The 17,425-nt window shown below is 47.0% G+C and overlaps 1 long non-coding RNA gene across 1 annotated transcript; it reads right to left on the reverse strand.

Annotated features, from left to right (window-relative positions):
• Positions 1-1,941: 1,941 nt before the first annotated feature.
• LOC119400144 (uncharacterized) lies at positions 1,942-5,416 on the reverse strand. The gene is made up of 3 exons (XR_005185016.1): positions 5,385-5,416; positions 3,520-3,581; positions 1,942-2,028 (listed from the first exon to the last, which is right to left on the reverse strand). It is a non-coding gene; the product is annotated as an uncharacterized LOC119400144 (long non-coding RNA).
• Between the last annotated feature and the right edge of the window lie 12,009 nt (positions 5,417-17,425).

Below are 17,425 nucleotides of genomic sequence, written 5' to 3' on the forward strand. Positions count from 1 at the left end.
ATGAAGACCAGGAATGCTGAATAACCTGGAGTAAAAGTTCAAGATTGAAAAACGCATTGGAGAGCATACGAAGAATATACGTAGGACAACTACTAACAGGAGAGGCTAATCAAGAAAAATTGGGCAGGTCCCACGCGTTGTGGGAATCGGTTTCATGCGAAGCAGTCAGCGAGTACTTCCTATGCTGTTCGAACTTGGAGCTGCGGCACCTTCTCGGCCCGTGGCAAGACAGCGTTTGTGCGATGCGCAACACAAAAGCGCTGTTGGTATTCTGAGGAACACTCAACTTAACCAAAGTTTGTGAAAGACTATTTGTGTATATGTGTGTGTTTGTGACTGTACGGACTATTTGTGTGTATGTGTGATCACTGTATATACCATAGTCGTCACCCGACACCTGGAGTAGTAAGTCAGGCAACAAACCAGGCTAACGTCTTCGGGATTTTCATTTAAAAAAATTATCTCTCTCTATTCTGTATATATGGCTTTGAGCCAAGCGTCACAACGTGTTTTTGTAAGTATAGGAGCTATGTGCACTTCGCGGGCTTACCAGACACGTTGACAATAATGGCCTATAAAGGGTAACTTGTGGTACGACGTAACGTCAGCGCTCACGTTAGAGTACATACGTCAGTATTATCGAAACTAAGTGCACATTATGGTGCAATCATGTGAATACCACATGTAACTTTCCTTAATGTATTCAACCGGGGTCGAGCAATGCTTCAATATAGCTTGCTGAATCATAGGAATACAAATGTAATGTTTATTGGACTGCTATAAAAGCGGAGCCAACACTGAAACCACATACGTTAATCTGGTATGACGCCTGTATCATAGCATTATGTACATATGTAGTGTTTATTGCTTTCTTGTAAAACTAGATAGCCAGCACCACAAACACAATATACGTTGCACCGAGATTACGCCTGCATAGGTTGTTTTTCCAAACCAGTTTACAGACCCGGCGTGGCTCTGTGGTAGAATACCCGATTGCCACGCAGAATGCCTTGGTTCGATTCCTGCTGGGATCCTAATTCTTTCCATTCATCGGGTCAACGCTGCCGATGTAGGTTTTTCGTAAAGCTCTCACATTTAAATTACCAATGTCTGTTCTCGCCGTTCCTTGGTAGACAAACTGTCAATCACCTGTGGCGCATACCCGTACACCGCTGCCTGTGGTAAGCGGGTATGTGCCACACGTGTCTGGAGGAAAGGGTTTGACGACGTACGCGACAGGATTTGCATGTTATTCATGTCATGACCCGACAGTCATATTCGTCAAATCCCTTTAGCCTCCCATGCCAATTTTGGTCTACACAAGTTTAGGAGGCGATCATGAGAGCACCCAGACGTAGGCGGCTAGACAGATAGATAGATAGATAGATAGATACGTAGATAGAAACGCTCAAAGTGCAAAAGGTTCGCTAAGAAATGCTTCGCATTTAAAAAAGGATGAATTTTCAGGGCTGCGTTAGGTAGGCTGCACGTTCTGAGTTTGGAGGAGCAACGAGGTTTGAGAGTTGGGTCACACGCAGGCGGCGTTGGTTGAAACACATGAGACACCACACGTGAAGAAAACTAGTAGGCAGTTTTAGATGAGGGTGCGCAATGCTTCGCATTAGCATTGGTCGCCACTGCGCATGCGTCGTACGTTATCCTTTTGGGTAACACCGTTGAGTGACGGAAATACCGTATCGTACCCAAGAACGCCATCTGTACGTACCTTATTGTAAAACCGCCTAATAATACGCAAGACACGGGCCACACTGCGTCGTGGCCCACGCTGCGTATGGGGTCCATAATTTTAGAACTCTCCACTGAAATCATGTGCGTTAACTCTAAGTCGTGCGCTGAACAGCTTCGCTGGTCATCCACATTCAACAGCGAGGAATGGCTCACAATTTCTCATTTCCGAGTTTTGACTCGCGAAGCACTCACCACGATTGTAGCGATGAGAACTGCGAAGCCGACAACTCTCGTAATCCGTGTGAATGTGGGCAACAAACCTCCGCCACACAGGCACAGCTGCATTGAAGGAACGAATAAATGAAATCTTCAGCCTGTATCAAAACCCAATGTGGACATCTTGGAACTCAATATGAGTTATTTTATAGAATTCAATGACCTTCCGAATACAATAGAGCGTGCCTTATTTTTTTTTCGTTTGTTGAACTATGGCTGCTTTTTTCAGGTTACAGTATTTTTCCGGTCACCATGTAGCTGAGCATATAGTCATAGGCTGAACACTTGAGCTAGTTACGTCACATGCAGGTTGTTTTTCTCACAGCTAGTTTGAACGCACGGAGTCAGTTGGTCACAATCGCTAGTGGGAACACGCGAGCTAGTTGGTCACACTTAACATGGGCGCCTCATATAGCCCGCATATAGGCTGAACATATGAGCTACAACAAGTTAAGTCACACACAGCTCGTCTCCCAGCTAGTTTGAGCACGAGATGGTCACAATAGCTAGTGACAACACATGAGCTAGTTGGTCACAGTAGCCAGTGGGAGTACACGAGCTAGTTGGTCACACTTAAAGGGGAACTCCGGTGCATTTTAGACCATACCGAGATAATACCGTTTTCAAATAGTATTAATAGTGCTGTAACTGCTAGGTAGGTTCATTTTGAAGCAGTAAACGGCTGAGTCGAAACCGAAACGGGGAGCTGCTCCGTGCTGGTATGCGATGACGTCACGAAATACGCTACACGCCGCCACGGCTGACCAGGGTGCAAACATAGCACACGTGCTTCTATCACGCGAAAAACAAGCCGGCAATGTCGTCCGACGCGGAATCGAGCTGTGCCAACCCGTCTGAACATACCAGTGACGAGTTCAGCGATGATTGCCGCTACTATCTGAGCGCGGAAGCATCGCCTTTTGATTTCGACCAGCCGGCGCGTGAAGTAGCTGACGTGCCCCGCATCGATCTCATCGTTGCTTAATATTGCGAGTGCTTACTGTAAGACCCGATGTCGGGTAACACGCTATGCAGCTAACAAAACGGAACAGCTTTGCTCGCGTCGTCGTCGCCTCGTAGAAGAAAACGCGCGCTAAAACCGTCTGCTGGGCGAGGCGGGGGTGGAAAAGAGTAGACGTGATTCCGGAATTGGTTACCAATATTTAAACTGCGTTTTTTAAAAAACTAAATGACTTACGGTTGTATAATTTCGCACATATCAGGGTACCGAAGAGAACATATGATGAAAGTTTAATTTGAAATCTGTGAATATCGAAAAATCGCCGGAGTTCCCCTTTAACATGGGCGCCTCACATAGCCACGTATAGACTGAACACGTGAGCTAGAGCTAGTTACATCACACACAGCTCGTCTCACAGCTAGTTTGAACATGATCTAGTTGGTCGCGATAGCTAGAGGGAACATACGAGCTATTTGGTCGCGATAACTAGTGGGAACACACGAGCTAGTTGGTCAGACTCAAAATGGGAGCCTCGTCTTTCAGCCGTCAATCCTTCCTCTATTATTAGACGCACTCTTATAGCTAAAGCTTACCATGAAGTTCCCGAACTGCAATGCGGCGTCTCGGGTAAAGCTTCGTGAACTGTGCCCAATATCTGCAAGAAGGAAAAGACAGCGATATCGACATTTTATCATCTTATGGAGAGTAAACGCGTTTCAGCCGCATCGCTTTTAGTGCTGTGCTTGAACACACTTGTCGCATTTAAAGAAAGGGCAATAAATTGGTTGCACAGGCTAGCTTCGCTGTACAAGCAGGTGGACGACAAGAGGCGACACGGGTACAGGTAATGACCTGCGGATGCACCGATAGCACTCCGTTCAGTACTGCTGCTCAAGCCCTGCCCAAATTTGAGAAGAAACGAAGTGTACTTGTGGGCTAGTTGATTGGTCGTAATAGCACATGCCAGCGAGCACCGGGTGAAACTGACACTGAATTAACTATAGGCCGGCGCGCTCTTCGTCCTGTTCATCTTATGACTGACTATAAATGTTATCTCACAATATAGACAGTTTGCTCTTGGCGACGTACATTCGAGAAATGAGGATAGTTATAATACGTTTTCCTGTATCGGCTTAGTAATTTGGCGGATAACACGTTCTGTGGCCAGAACACCCATTGAGATTGACAATGGATATGCAACGTAATCGTTTCTTCAATGCGTGAAGATGAAGGTACTGCTGTGTTGTCAAACTTCCAGTATGACATGGACGCGTTCGAAAAGCCATCATTTTTCTGCCGAAAGAGTTGTTTGTGGTCAATATTAGACAAAGACCTGCGCAAAAGTTACCGGTGCTCCCTGCTACTTTCCACGTTCAGTGCTTGTGTAAACTCTCGATACACTTGAATTAGTGTATCTCAATGCAAAAAATTACCTTGGCCCTAGCAAACACCATTAAAAAATTTGGAGGTCGCTTGAGCTTCGCCTTCGAGAGTAGAACGCGATAGCGTAATCGGCCTGGTGCTAATCTCGTTCTCAATCGCTGGCCTCGTTTCGCTTCTTGGTGGACATCCTCAACCGTGCCGCAAGAAAAGGAACGTAACATTGGCCGTTTCAAGCTATCCTAGATTGCCTAGGGCGTATACATTTGCGAAGTACCCACTACACCGTAATTATTTTTGCGAATCGGCGAAATACACACTGCGCGTCCGTAAGGTGCCACGCACCCCTGCACACTTCGTTGATGCTGTTGCTGATGAATAATTATGCCCGATTGCGCTTCTACGGTTCTGCCACGCAATATTACATGCGTTAAGAAGACTCCTCCCACTGTATGCTATTCATAGGTTTTTTTTTTCCGAAGCAGTTTCAAGCAATGGCGCGGCTATGTCGTAGAACACCTGCTTGTCACGCAGAAGCTCTGGGTTGAATTCTCACTCGGACTGAACATTTTTATTATTTCTTTGCATCTTTCTCGATTACTAGCTCACGGACAACGCCGATTTTTCGCTCACAACCAACGCCGCCGACGCCGACACCGGAATTTCTGCCAAACAAGCTCTTTAACGCTATCGCGTTAATAACATGTCAGCACGTGGTGGAGTGAATCGCTTATGGTAGTGTAACTTATGGTAGTGTGTAAGTCTCTACAACGTGATACCGTCACCTGATACCGCGTAGGCTCATAGGAGGTGGATAACTTATGTCGACTACATTTTATTGCTCATTAACAAGACCGATATCAATTACTCTATTGATTGGTTCAAAACACCTTTACACAGAATTATAGCACGTGGGACAGCTGCCTAGTCCGGCAGCCCATTGGTTATCGCAGCCGCGTTGGCCTTCACCAGAAAAGTAACCAGATCTGTAGATAGCATTACCCAAACCTACGTGTGTGTCAAGGAGGTCATTGGGCCACCGGTAAGGTGTTAGCAAAGCATGGTTACGGAAGCTTACTGTGTATTAGAGGTGCGGTTCACTGGCACCCTGGCGGGACATGGAAGAATCGTAACAGCCCACCATTTCCTGCGGAGGCCGACGGAGAGAAATTATGCAAAGTATATTAAAAAATGCATGCGCGTAGATTGTATATAAAGTGCTTCAGATATACAGGAAAATCATATAACAGTATACTTCAATATGGCAGTTAGCCAGTTTTGTTGGTACGAAGACGTACTACTGTATAATGCACACCGAGAAAAAAAACGGGATGAGTAGGAACCGCGGTGTATATGCCTTACACGGGGATAGGAATGCACAACTCGCGTTAACTTCAACAGAATTTCAAAGTTCAGTTGTATGAAAAAGTGAGAAAAAAATTCCGCAGATCCTACAATTGCACAAATTAATAAAAGCAACGTGTTAGCGTATTTTGTTAGTGGGCGTGTGCGAACAGCTCTTACCACGTAACTACGTCGGCAATATTGGGTGAGCATTTCTGTGTCGACTCGACGAGAAAACTGTCCGTCCGTCACACTGTCACATAAGACGATCGCCGTTATAACGAAAATTTTGAAGTAATTTTTCAGTCCGTAGCTTGCGTTCGAACCCGGGCCCTTAAGCTACTACACGTCCACTACGCTACGCATCCACGGCTGCAAAATGTCAACATACCTACGTGGATGCATTCTAGCCGCGGTGCAGAAGAAATTTAGCAAGAAATTAACACTTTTTACGGAGGAGTCTTTGAATTTCACGAAAGTGGAATAAAAGCCATCTGCAGGACAAGATGCAAAGCAGCATTCCCAGGATCTGGGTACATCTGTAGGTGGCGCCATCTCTAGGCGGCAGCGACGGCGTCCTGCCATAACTGAAGGGAAATAGACGAAAAAAATCATATCTGACGAAAAAAGCTAGTTACCAAAGAGGACTCCCGGTTCTATACAGCAGCAGCATTTTGGTGAAATTGCAGTATTGCACTACAAAGCGTGTGGCTTCCCAGGATAATCGAACACCGTCCATTAGAAAGACGTGCTACCCCATTGTAAAATATTGCGAACGTAATTAGATTTTTCTTTCGTCAGATATGACTTTTTAGCCTATGACCCATTCGGTTAAGGCAGGCCACCGCGGTCACCGACGAGAGTTGGCGCTACGTGCACGTGTCCCCAAATCCTGGTCACTGGTCATGACTGCACACATAAGAGAAATTGAAACTTTGCGGAAATTTCGTGCCGAACTGCGTTTCAGTGGTCGCGGGATGCGTGTGCCATGTGACAGCGTTCGAGACGCTGACGAGCGAGAAGATGAAAGACGCTCTGCCGACGCCACGCGAAAACGGCGTCCCAGGGACGGCCGCTACCTACAAAAGGCAACGCTTACGCGTTACCTAGGCAACTCCCTAAGAATATTCTGCGTAGAAACTCCCGTTAGCGTAATCATGTGGCCATCCATTTTGTCCAAATAACTAACTGTATGCTACAGACCATCATTTATACTCTAGCTGCGGCTTACATGGCGGTCACAGTGCCGTCAGCACACGATATATATATATTTACGAGTGCAAAAGCTCTTCGCTAGACAATTGCATGTGCTCAGTGAATCATCGCTCATGCATTACTCTCGGCGTAGGACTCATCCGTCGTCATGCCATTTTGCTAACGCAACTTTGACACGTTAGTGCCTAAAGATGGCGGCCACGATCGAGTCTGTGCAAACTGTCTATAGCACCTCAAGAGCGTTGTACGAATACGTGACAGCTAGATGTGGTTTAAAAATTCCAGATCATGTCGTATGAACTCACCCCAGTTAATAACGTGAAATGCGAGGCTGGCAACCCTCTTCACTGTCAATTTCCACAAGGTCCACAGGTCGCATCCAAAAAGCTGCATCTGTTTGAAGAAACAAAAAACAGCACGAGAATTAGCGAGATGAAATCGCTACAGAACATTTGGCACTGTACTGTCGACGGTGCAACTAGTATTATCGTTCATTGTTTTGCGCACATTGATATTTTATCTCATGCTGTCAAACGTCACTTTAATGTAGAAGCTATACAAAAAAATCACAGCATATCCACGGAGTGAATGATGATGAGTGGGCGAAGCTGCGGAGGTTCATCGGTAAACCGTGAATCTTCCGTGAATTCTGCCCAATACATCATCACCGACGTGAGATCGGGCGCGTTTATACTAAAGGTTCGATGAGTTATGACGACTTGCAGCTCACTTTAATTTTACATGTACGCTGTGAATTTTCATTGTTTAGAAAACCATTGCTTTAGAAAACATCTGGCGTCTTTCGTTAAGCAGCTGGCGTCTTTTCGTTTTGCTTTAGAAACATCTGGCGTTCTTTCGTTTTGCTTTTACAAAACATCTGGCGTCTTTCGTTGGTTTATTTCATCAATCAACGGCGTTTTGAACAAAATTTTTATTGTTTAATCACGCACAGGAGAAATCTCACCAGGCACTACCTTGGAGGTAAACAATGGCTGCTAACGGAAATGAGAGAGAGAAGAAGTCGGCTTTTAGCTAACACTTACACTTCTACTTCTACTAACGTTTCCTACTGGAACATGCCAATGGCTGCTAATGGGGAAGAGACAGAAGAATTCGGCTTTTAGTTAACGCGCACGCTGCGAATTTTTTATTGTTCAACAACGCACAGGAAAAATCTCCCACCGGCACCACCTTGGAGGTCAAAGCGTAAGACTGGTTACGCACTACGACTACTACGACTACTACTACGAGGGACGGACGGGTGCCGCCTTAAGGAGCTTCGCCCCTAAAAATCGTGGTCGCGGTTTTCGAAAGTAAAAGCACTCCCTCCCCCAGCTGTGGCGTTTCGTGGGTTTGGTCATGATCACGGCGATATCACACCGTGGCCATGACCGGGCTCGAGGGTAGACGCGACGCGCGCTCTCTCGTCGCGTCTGCTCTCTAGTCCGGCCATGTCCAAACACGTGAAAGGCTACACTGCGCGTAACAAGTTTAGCAAGGAATTAAGGAACACACCGACATCGTGCAAGAGCAGCACCGGGAAAAATCGCACAAAGTAGGACCGTAGTACCTCAGAATACACTTGGGGCTAGCGGCACCTCAAAAAAAAAAAACAAAAAAAAACAAAAACACTAAGTAAGCCTAGCGGAACATTGAAAGTATTGGAGCTCTATCAGCAGACAATAGTACGTATCACTCAATGTAAAGCACGCTATTGAGCGTCTTCATTGCAGCTCAGAGTCTGAAAGAATCGCAGAGCGAGGTAAAAAGTCCTGAATCTCGCATACATTCCTAATGTAGGCCTAGTATGGCCTGAAAAATAAAGCACTAAATAGGCCTAACTGAACAGTGAATACTGGAGTTCTTTCAGTAGGAAACAAATGCGTATCGCAATTTCCTAAGTATGACAATTTTCATTGCAAAAAGCGTCTGAAGAATAGAGCCACGCAAACACTGCCTAGGCCTAGCAGTAACTGGGGAAACAATGAGTAGGCCTAGCAGTACTAAGAGAACACTACGTACTCCTATAACAGTACCTAGGAAGTACTGGAGTTGGCAACAATACGTATCGCAATTTAGAAAGCTCGCAAATGACCGTCCTCACTGTAAAACAACGTCTGCAAGAGTAGCAGAGCCAGGTGAACATTACCTAGGCCTAGCATTGCCTGGTAAACAATGAGCCATGTCATCAGGCAGTATTAGGCATTGCAATTTGCAAATGTCGCTAATACTTGCGTTGGCTTTTCCTCGATAAGAAAAAAAAAACGGTGCTTCTAAAAATCTTGAAGTTAAGTCGAAATAGACGCAGATCCCCCAAAAATGTTCCTGCGTAAAAACGTTAAGTAGGCTTAGCAATGGCTGATAATGCCTAGGCCTAGCAGTAACTGGGAAACAATGAGTAGGCTTAGCAGTACTTGGGAAGTAAGACTAAGTATGCGTAACAATACCAAGGAAATACTGGAGCTAGGCAACAGCATGTATCGCGATCTTGAAAACTCGCAAAGGGCCGTCATCATTGCGAAACATTCTGAAGAATAGACTAACATTGCGTAGGCCTAGCAGTGCCTGTGAAATATTGAGCCCTATTAGGCAACAATACGTATCGGCATTTGTAAAGCTCAATAATGCTTGCGTCCATTACTTTTCTCCGTCAAAAAGTCGCGTCTGAAAATCTCAAACTCAAATCGAAATAATAAATGCAGATCCCAGAACGTGAAGTAGGCTTAGCATTGGCTGGGAAAGCAAACACCGACCTCGAAGGATGACGTGTCTTTCAGGAACGCCGCCAATGCTGCAGAAAGTGGTATCCGGGAGCGCCTTGAGAATTGTCTGCGTTCAGTCAAAGCCCCTGTTCCGGCTTCGCAGTTCCAGATCCAAGGCACCTCAGGCCACCTTCGTAGTAGGGCCAGGGGACCGTGGCTGTCGCCCGCTGGTCCGTTGTCCGCACTCCGGGATCACGACCTTCGTGACTCTCCCACGTCTAGGTGACGACTGCGGGCTTTCAGAACGTTCGATGGCCCACGTCGACAGCAGTCGACAGCATCGATCGTGCTCACGTGCATGCAACGCGCCCACGGGCACGTGGCACGTGATCACGAACGATGAGGTCGATGATTATGTCTATACTCGCCGACAACTTTTCTTGGCACTGAAGGGAAAGCTACGGGGGCGGAGCGTCTGCACATGTACTGCTACGCGAAGTAGTCCGGTTTGGCGCGCGTCTCGTAACGCCGTGGAGTGTGATGGCTAGCGTTGCACTTCGACGCAAACGCTGCTTAGCGTCTAAGGTACGGGTAAAAGGCGCGACTTTTTCACGCACGCAAAAACGCAAAGTGACAACGTGTAAAGTGAAAGAAATGCAGATATCTCGCTTGTGTGCGCTGCGTTCCGTCACAAAAAGCTACATGTAGAAAATGAAGGAGCATTATATATATCTCATGCAGAAAATACGGACGCAATTGTGGGACTACATTCATTAGCGGTAGGATACGTGCATTGTGGCTCTGTAGCCTTCGCTTCAATGTCAAGAAAAGTTGTCGGCGAGTATAGCTACAGCGTCCTCTCAAAATCACGGCCTTTGCCAGAACTAGTCGCGGAGACCATGCTCAACCTCTCAAGCTATTGGGGATTGACCACTAGGAGCTGCGGTGCTTATCTGGATCATTACCTACTGGTCGTGTTCTGGACATTGTCATATGTCAACTCTGATAGGACCAGAAGGCCGCTAAGGCATCAGTGATTGGCTTAACCTGCCGCCATGACGCAATTTGACAATATAGGGGACTTTGGCAGCTGTCTACATGGTGGGAAAAAAAATCTAGGAGGGAGCGTCACGTGAAAATTTTAAATCCCAGCCATAAAAAATGAAGCAGGAGTATGCCGGGAATTGTGACCAGCGTTTGAAGAAGAACGGGGGGGGGGGGGGGGGGGGGGACTGCGTCCGAGGAGGTTGGCTTGCGGACACTAGGCGTGCTCCCTGCTATTTTTCCCCATCCATAGCTGTCTAGAATACATGGCTTTCCTCCATGCTAGAATAGCACCCCTGGTGTCCAGAAGATGGCGGCTGTGACGTGTTTCCCGTTGCCCATGGTGCCAGAAAAAACACGGCCCCTCTGAAATGTGCTTCTGCTACACAGAGAGAGCGAGCTCGTGGTGTCGGTATAAACATCGTGATTGTTCACTAAAATAAGCTACATACATTCCCGTCTTGTCTACGTCCTCTCTTGTGTCTGCGTCTTCATTTTTTGCACTACCAAAATGAATGCCACTGATCACAACCAACTAGCCCGCATTACCGCTTTGACGGCTACATACATAATCTGCAACGCTGCGGAGTCTAACGAGACGCGACACTTCTAGCAGTATTTCGCTCTTTTTCCCAACCAAAACTATGCTTTTTTTTTCTTCTGTACATAGGCGCAGTAATAAAATGAAAATGTGTTGTGCCTTAGAAAATAAACAAACTCCGTTATGCGATTGTTAACACGTTGTTAGATCACTTAGCGTTTCGTTGTTTTCGTTCCAGAGCGTGCTTCATCACTTATTGCAGCCTGTCGCAGCGCCTCATGCACAGGCTCGGCTTGCACGAACATTTACTGCCACGAAAGGCGACGACGAATTGCAAGGATATTGGTGAGAGAACTTCTTGGGCAGCTTTCACGCCATTGCAACCTGCGTGTGAAACGCAGTATGAAAGGGGGACGCGACATCGAGCGCGAGTGGCGTCTCCACTCTATTCCGCCCATGCCTCTGCACACAGGGAACGCCGTCAGGACGCTGGTGCCGAGACCACGAGGAACATGAGGCCAAACGAAACTGGCAGTTTTAGAATAAGGCACTCAAAGCTTTGCGTCAGCGTTTGTGGCCACTGCGCATGCGTTTTAGTTTACGCCATGGGTACGCGCGTTATACTCCTAATGTAGCTTAGGTACCCAAGCAACGCGAACCCTACGGCCCTTTATTAATCTAAAGCTCTCTACTGACGAAAAGAAAAGACGCCGCGAAGGTGCCAACGTTCAGGCTACGAGGGCGGGATGGGTGAAGGAATGACACTCGCACAGTAATTGGTGATAAGCCAGAGCTAAACCGCCAGCCAAATAAAAAAGAAAAAAAAATCACAGCATATCCACGGGGTGAATGATGATGAGTGGGGCGAAGCTACGGAGGGAATCATCTGTAAACCGTGAAACTCTTCCGTGAAATGCGCCCAGTACATAATATAAAGAGTGTGAAACATCGTGTATATATTAAACATCAAACTTTTATTGTACTGTTGGTTTACGTGGTCCCTTCATTATCACTTGTGATCGGTGAAATGCAAGGAAGAAGTCCGCTCCCGAGCGAAAGAGCGCCAAGAGCGACCGCATTCCCCGCTCACCCTGTGCGAATTAAAGGCAAGGCTAGAGGGAAGACAGGACGCGCGTTCCACGACGCGAGGTCGGTAGCATGCCCAACGAAAGCCAACGGAACGCGATCGTGCAAGTGCTCCGGATTCGCATCGCCTCATGGTTCCATTTAGCGTCCCAAAACCAAACATATTGCTCAAGGTGTGCCTTGCGTTTTTCGTAGAAATAATTTCTTTATCATGTACATTAAGACGAAAAGTTGAAAGCTCACTAGAGTGTATCGCCCGCAAAGTATGTCTTTTAGTGTGATTTAACTCTCGTACGGCAGGGTCCTCGCGCCGTTGCCGGTCCACCTCGCCCGTTGACGATCGGGCGAGGTGGCTACATGCAACTACTACTACTACACTTTAAGAAAAACATCTGGCGTTCTTTCGTTCTGCTTTTACAAAACATCTGGCGTCTTTCGTTGGTTTATTTCATCAATCAACGGCGTTTTGAACAAAATTTTTATTGCTTAATCACGCACAGGAGAAATCTCACCAGGCACTACCTTGGAGGTAAACAATGGCTGCTAATGGCAATGAGAGACAGAAGAAGTCGGCTTTTAGCTAACACTTACACTTCTACTTCTACTAACGTTTCCTACTGGAACATGCCAATGGCTGCTAATGGGGAATGAGAGACAGAAGAATTCGGCTTTTAGTTAACGCGCACGCTGCGAATTTTTTATTGTTCAACAACGAACAGGAGAAATCTCCCACCGGCACCACCTTGGAGGTCAAAGCGTAAGACTTGTTACTCACTACTACGACCACGACGACTACGAGGGACGAACGGGTGCCGCCTTAAAGGGCCCCTCACCAGGTTTGACAATTTTGAGCTAACGAGCGCAATGCATACACTGGGCGTTGACGATCACGTCTGCCAAAATTTGCAACGCTACGCGCCGCGGAAATGGGTCAAATTTCAAGGTGAACGCTGCTTGCCCTTCCTCTCGCGGGTGCGCGCTTTAGAGAATGAGGGGATGACGTACATGAGAAAATGGCCCTACGTAGATGGTAGTGCTATGACGTCGCTCCTCTACGTAGACGACTGTGTTCTGACGTCACCAACAGTAGCACGTGACACTGCGATAATTATTTGACACGGCATGTGTAGTTTGTGTAATCTTTTGCTTGAATACATTAATAAAACTTGAGAGAAATAATGAGACACACAAAGGGAATGTGTGCGTCTTTTTCATTTTTTTGTTGTGAATTGCAGCGAGATGCGGAGCTAATGTGCCTCCCTTTCCCATGCGTTCGTGTCCCCGCGGTTAGCGCATCGAGCAGACGCCAGCCGTGGAAACGAAAGTAATGTTCTGGCGCGTTCGCGCACTCATTATGCTCATTTATTCTACCGCGTCCAAGTAAACGTTAATGCGGCACTGGCTCATGATACCGCCACTCTCGTGCCCGTACAAATGTCTCAACTTTCATGCCCGTCCCGCAGAAACAGGCAGTACAACACAGAGAACGCCGATAAAACGCCCACGGCCGCTACATAAAAAAAAAGGTAGCGGCCGTGCAACGCCGCTTGCGTGCTCGGGCTGGCTCGGGCACGTCATGCGCACGTGACAATGCATGCGCATGACGTGTTCATGCGTATGTGTCAAGTGAAGAGGGCAGGGAAGGGATTTGGCTTGCTAAGGCTACACGGGGCGAGTGGCAAGGGTTTGAAACTCGCCTCCTCGCATCATGGTTTCGCGCCGCTACAAATTATTGTTTTTCTCAGCTCGTAATGAACCGATTTGAAAAATTCTTGCGGCATTCTGCTCTTCATTCGGCACACAACAACTTCCAGCGTCTAACTAAAATTTGCTGTGTGGCCTGGTGAGGGGCCCTTTAAGGAGCTTCGCCCCTAAAAAACAAACGTTTCTTCTATTTGTCAAGGGTAGATATTTGGCCTTGTGGTGCGACATGTTCATATTGTAAAGCCCGGAACTGAAATGACGAGCACGGGACAGGGCTTGTGTGTGTTACTCCCTGTCCAGTCTTCGTAATTTGAGTTCCGCGCTTTACAATATGAATATTCCATTTGTCCTTTGTCATGTGCACCTTTCGGAACATTCTATGTAGCCGTTCGCCATCGGCCTCCTCATTTCTTAATAGACGGAAGAAGTTGGTCTTTCTAGCAACTTCTACGGATCTATAGGGACCAACCTCCTGTTTGATGTTCCTCACCGCGGTGGTCTCATGGTTATGGTGCTCGACTGCTGACCCGAAGGTCGCGTGACTGAATCGCGGCCACGGCGGACGCATTTCGATGGAGGCGAAAGGCTCGCGGACCGTGTACTTAGATTTAGGTGCGTGCTAAATTACCCCAGAGGGTCGAAATTTCCGGGAGCCCAGCACTGAGGCGGCCCTCATAATCATATCGTGGTATTGGGACGTAAAATCCCAACAATTATTATTATCCTGTTTGATGTTCTGCAGTCTCTGCTCAACAGTCGTGCTGTGCACTGTATTCTTCTCTCTTTGTCAATATTTCTTTCCTTGCGCAAAAAAAATGTCGCATGTGAAGGGCGAAGTAGTCGAAGCAAGCTCTCGCACACCGAGTTCGATGTATTATTGTTATTATTATTTATTCGGTGTTTGAGATAGGCACCCGCGGGTCGTCGTACTTTTTTAGAAAGAAACTTGCAATGTGGCGTCCAATCTCCCCAGTGGCATCGAACTCCAAAGTTGTCTTCGCTGCTCGTCTGGCAGCACTGGGTTTCTTCGATTTGCCGCGCCCGACTGTCCGGGACTGCCCGAGACGCTTCATACGCAACGCTCACGGGCTAAAGGCACGGGTAGTAGGAGGCAAGGTCAAGCAGGCACTGTCAAAGGGCAATAACACAACGCAAGGCGAAGAAGCAAGATGTAAAGCTAGAAAAGAGCGTCAGACCTCCTGTGTCTTCGCCTTGCGTTGCAGCATTACCTTTTGCACTGTATGAACGACTAGCCCAACAACTTGTTTTATTCAGGCACTGTCAAGCACGCATTCACCGCATTAGACACAAAGTAGCGCGAACGGACTGATTCCTAGTGGAAAATTAGACTGATGCACTGGATAGCATGCTATGCACGCAATTCTACAGAAGCCCTGCACGTTAAAGTGACTGTGGCAGGTGACGTATCGAAACATGTTCGGTATTCGCCGCGAGATCGGGCTACAGGTGGCAGCACCATCGCCGCGTTTGTGTGGATAGGCGGTCGGCGGCGCGTATACAAATGTACGCAGCGGCGCTACGCCGTAGGCGGTTTGAGTCGATTGTCGGCGAATAAAGCACGTTGACTGCAGCCTAATGCTGATGTATACGTCCTCCATTGCTAAGTTAATGCACTAAACCGACCTAACGTTCCTGTTACGTGTGAGAGAAGCGCAATCTGCCAATCAATGGGGTACTGGCCTTCGGTCACATTCGCGTTTTGCACTGTGCTCGATGTTTTTTGTTGCTTTATTTGCACGTTTTTAAATTGTGTTTTGCCTATACCACAACATAAATAGCGTCGCGCGACTTAGCCAATTAAGTATTTATTTGCTCTAGCGGCTACAAAAAAAAAAAGAGAGACCCTGTATTTCTGCGTAATTAGATGAAGTAGAACTTTGTGCACTCTGCTTTTCTGTTTGCATGAATACGCGTACTTCTGTTGAAATGCGTGGCTTCCGGTCTTTTTCACCGCTAACCGGCCTCTACAGAGGCTAGTTCATGCTTTGCGGTGTCACAAGGATTTCCAAATCGCCAACACTTCACTAGATGGTGTCGCTAAAATTCTGCATTCACACCTCGACATTTAGTACCTTTTTTTTTTCGTTTAGGACGACGCCAAATGCGCTATGTGATGTGCTTGAACGACAAAGTGGTACCCACATTGAAATGATTTTCGCGAATAGACGGTACGATGGTTAGACATTGCGCCATACCGACACGTGCATTTACTCGCTTATTAGAATGCATACAAGTCTAGTAAGGCGAAATGGTTGTGTATATCGTGTAGGCATACGTACAAGCATTTGATACTGTGCTAGCACAACGGAATAGGCTGTAATCTGAGGACGTGCACGACGAATACGCACACATGCGAACACGGTTTGGCAAGCAGACTACGCAAGGAACCATCCACACCACGGGGTTTCGTCTGCTCGCCGCTAGGTGCCGACTTTGCTCGATCTCACGGCCTTATTGGCCGCGAGATCGAGCATGAACAGGAATAAGGTGCCTCAGGAGGCCTGGTCAAAGTTTCGAAAGGTGGACCTATCTTTGTCAAAGGCACCTTGCATCCTTGGCCTGTTAACATTTAAAGGGTTAGTTGTTTCCTCTTGGCTTGCTACTAGAGGTCACTGCCACGTGACTACATGACGACTAAAGAGATTTACACAATGACCACAGTTCCGAAGTTCCATTGTTAACCAAAAGTGAACTGCTGCGAGATTCTTTTCTATATTATTTTTTTCTTATTCGATGAGAATTATTTCCACCCACCTTTTTTCTTTTTTGGTTTTTAAATTATTATTCTCGCAAAATTAGCTTGTAAAAATCTTTTTTTGTACAAATTGAGAAATTATTCTCATTTCCAGTTTTTAAATATTTTTTCTAAGCTACGCGATTCTTGTCTAATCCCCCTGAGTGGGTGTGAGCCAGCAGTATAGGATCTACATCTAAAAGAACTACCGAGTGACGTGACCTCTCCTGAAGGCGACAAACAAACAAACAATCAACGGTTAGCCCTTTTGCCACCAACACTCCAAGGACAACAGAGCTGAGTTAGTTGGTATGTGGTGTCTTGACTTCCTTCTTGTGTCCGTGTTTGTCTTTTAGAATGAATACTGCGAGGATGTCACGGCGCCTTCGATAAAGGTAGGTGCATCATCGAAACGTCGGTCAGGCTGTCTGAGGCACTTTATTTCTGTTCATAAAACCTCTGCACAACACGTTGTGCGTGTGATTGCTTTTCAGAGACGATCGAGGCTCTCTGAAGGTGGTAATAAACTTGCGACGCGCATCGTGCTTGTCATTGCAGCGCAATCCTCGGCTCAGCACGTGCCCGGAGGACCAGCCATGGGCCGGCAGGCTGGCCGATGACGCTGCCAGGATTCAAGGCCTGGCAGGAAGGAAAACTACGGAGGGACTCATCTCCCGGCCCCCCGCAACCCTTGACCCCAGCAAGGACACTTAAATAAGGTTTGTGTG

The sequence above is a fragment of the Rhipicephalus sanguineus genome, chromosome 7 (genome assembly GCF_013339695.2).
Source record: "Rhipicephalus sanguineus isolate Rsan-2018 chromosome 7, BIME_Rsan_1.4, whole genome shotgun sequence".
NCBI classification, from domain to species: Eukaryota; Metazoa; Arthropoda; class Arachnida; order Ixodida; family Ixodidae; genus Rhipicephalus; species Rhipicephalus sanguineus.